The sequence below is a fragment of the Ochotona curzoniae genome, unplaced genomic scaffold (genome assembly GCF_017591425.1).
Source record: "Ochotona curzoniae isolate NIBS_2020 unplaced genomic scaffold, NIBS_Ocur_1.0 contig_2318, whole genome shotgun sequence".
In the NCBI taxonomy this organism is placed as follows: Eukaryota; Metazoa; Chordata; class Mammalia; order Lagomorpha; family Ochotonidae; genus Ochotona; species Ochotona curzoniae.
The window spans coordinates 13,860,442-13,863,949 of NW_024465419.1; positions in this window are offsets into that span (position 1 = coordinate 13,860,442).

Sequence of the window (3,508 nt, forward strand, 5' to 3'; positions counted from 1 at the left end):
GCTGGAGTGGCCATATTCTGTACCAGAGTGCTTGATTTTAGATCTAATCCACTCTAAATGTCTGCCCCAGCTTCCTGCCAAAGCATTCGAGGCAACAAGACAAAGCACCTGCCAACCTCACGGACCACCAGGATGGAATTCCTGGTTCCTGGATTCTACCTCTCCAGCCCTGGGTATAGCTGGCATCTGAGAAAACCAGTGGACAGCAGCCAGCCACCTGCACCTGCACTTCAAATACTGTGAAAACAAAAGCTTTTTGAAGGGCTCAAAATGTTTTCTCCAATACTGGGTTCTTCTTCCCTGACTTCAGTCATACATACACTGCACACTAACAACTGAAGAGTTTTGCTTGTAAAACATGTTTTGGGGCTGGCAACATGATCTAGCGGCTAAAGTCCTCGCCTTGATTGCACCGAGATCCCATATGTGTACCAGTTCTAATCCCAGCAGCCCCACTTCCCATCCAGCTCTCTGCTTCTGGCCTAAGAAAGCAGCTGAGGTCGGCCCAAAGCCTTGGGACCCTGCACCTGCGTGGGAGACCTGGAGGAAGTTCCTGGCTCCTGGCTTCAGATCGGTGCAGCACTGGCCGTTGCGGTCACTTGGGGAGTGAATCATCAGACGGAAGATAGAACTGTCTCTCCTCCTCTCTATACATATCTTACTTTGAAATTAAAAAAATGTTTCTGGGTTCCAGTCCAAAAGAAGACAAAATAACCTAGAAGTTGTAAAACTGGATGCTGGGAAGACATTTAAAACAAATTCCCTAGGTGATTCAAAGTATCGGAAATGAAGGATATGAGCTGTATTTATAATCAGTACTTTTAAAGATTTGGTCATTTTTAGTATTTAATATATTTTATTATTATTCCGTTTCCAGAGACAGAATGATCTTCCATCTGCTGATTCACTCCCTAAATAGTCACAAATGACTGGAGCAAATTCAAAGTCAGGAGCCAGGCGTTTCTTCCAGGTCTCCCACATGGGTACAGAGTCCCAAGGCATTGCTGTCCTCCTTGCGTTCCCAGGCCACAGTCAGGGAGGTTGCACCAAGGTGGAGCAGCTGGAACACGAACCTGTGCTGATACGGGACACCAATACTTGCAGAATTAGCCAGTTGAGCCAACATGTAGGTCCTATATATATATTTTTTTTAAGACTTATTTTATTTTTATTGGAAAGGCAGATATACAGAGAGGACAGACAGAGAGGAAGATCTTCCGTCCGATGATTCACTCCCCAAGAGGCCACAACAGCTGGAGCTGAGCCAATCCGAAGCCAGGAGCCTCTTCCGGCCTCCCACTTGGGTGCAGGGTCCCACAGCTTTGGGCTGTCCTCAGCTGCTTTCCCAGGCCACAAGGAGGGAGCTGGACGGGAAGCGGGGCTGCTGGGATTAGAACCGGCACCCATATGGGATCCCGGGTGTGCAAGGCAAGGACCTTAACCACTGACACCATCGCCCTGGGTCCCCCATACTTCTTTTTACATTGACCGGATTCCCTCTTCCCACCATGGCTGAGCGTATAGAACTCTTTAAAATTGCCTGACACTGCTATAACCTCTGGATCCCAGTTTTCAAGACTTGACACCTACTAAAATGTTGGGTAAGGTACTGAGATTTTAAAACAACTTTCAACTACAACCAGGCTGGTTAAATTCGGATTTGGCAAAAATACTTTGGTTTCTACTATCACCTAATGGTAGCTGCCTGAAACTCACTCACTCCTTGTTTCTGCCTTCTGAAGATGTGGGCTTGCGACTGCATATCCTCTTCCCAGTAATTGCCGATTCCTGAAATACTTCTGCCTGTGGTAGTCGCATCCAATATAGGTGCTGATTCAAGTTCCATCTGCCCCACTTCTGATCCAGCTCCCAAGTGTACTTGGGAAAGTAGTGGAAGACGGCCCAAATCCTTGGACCCCTGTGCCCACGTGGGAAATTTGGTAGAAACTCTTGGCTTTGGACTAGATCAGCTTTGGCTGTTGCAACCACTGAAAGTGTGAACCAGCAGATATAAGATCTCACCAAATCTCCTCTGAAAATCCGCCTTTCCAAACAATATATTTTAAAAATTTTACTTGTAGGTCCGTGAAAACTAACTTGTCATTCAAGAAAACCTATTAAGTTTTTAATTTCAACTTTTAAAAAGAGCTGGGCTTTAACCTTTGAGATTGTGCCTACTAAGTCACATTAAAAATTATCTCCTTACGTCGTACAGATGCACACCTAGGAAAGGTCCCAAATCTATCCATTTTCCATGTGCTCAGCCCAACCAGCAGCTTGTATGTATCACACCGATCCTTATTGCTTCCCCAAGAGGATATAGAACAAGACACAACAGAGCAATCTCTTTCTTAACTTTCCCTACAGAAATGTATATCTGAGCAAAATACCATCATATAGACACCTACACAATTATGATGAACTTGAACCCAGGCTGTTAAGTCTCTTGAGCTGTAAATGGATGCTGCCATTGCTGATCCATGGACCCACATCCATAATGGAAGATTTTAAAACATAACACAAGTCATTATAAACTGAGGTGTGACTGCAAACTGGATTACTGCCTCCAAACTGACCCTAATCTTAACATGTTTCACTGTGGCCATGGCAGTTATTACTGATTTTGCAGACACAAGAGAAACAAAATGGAGTCCCACTTCCATGACTTCAAAACAAAAACACAAAAGAGAAGCAGCATGACAGACACACATAGATCTGCCATCTGCTAGTCTACTCAAGTGCCCACAACAGCCAGGGTCATAACAGGTCATCTGGAATTGTACCTAGCTTCCCCACATGGGCACAGGAACCTAGATCAGCAGGCTCACAGGCCCATTAACAGGGAGGTGGATCAGACACAGGAGCCAGAACTCACAAACTGGCGCTGACATGTCAAGTAAAGGTCATTAGTGGTGGCTTAATACACAACAAAGCTCACCCTTCATTCTGGCTTTCCAAGTAACGAAGAACTACTAACTAGAAAACCAGAACCACAGGCCAGACAAGATTGCTCAACTCTCCAAAACACAAACATCTTTACAAACAATTCCAACACTCCACCACACAATGTCCCTGATCCTTCAATTACCTGGCACTATTGGGCTAAATGGACAGAAAACAGAATTAAGCTTCGATTTGGGACAATTAAAGAAAGTATAGTCAAACTTATTACTCAACTTCCAAGAGAAAATAAATCTCAGGTTGGAAATCTTCATTTTTTGGGTACTAATATTAGTGACAGTTTATTTTACAATCAAGCTAGACTAATGTACATAATAGCAAATATGCATATGAGTTTCCGATTTTCTATGTAGTCTCCCTGAGTGACATTCCACCTCTTCATTCCAGTTAGCTTAATTCTCTTAAAATGGACTACCATCTCCTTGTTCTGGGGGGATTAGGAGAAATCAACAAGCAAGGTCAGAGTGAGCTGTGCATGAGTGTGTGTCGTGCCATAGTCCCAAATATATAAGAGATCTTTTCTCTTAGAAATAAAAGACCCCAAGAC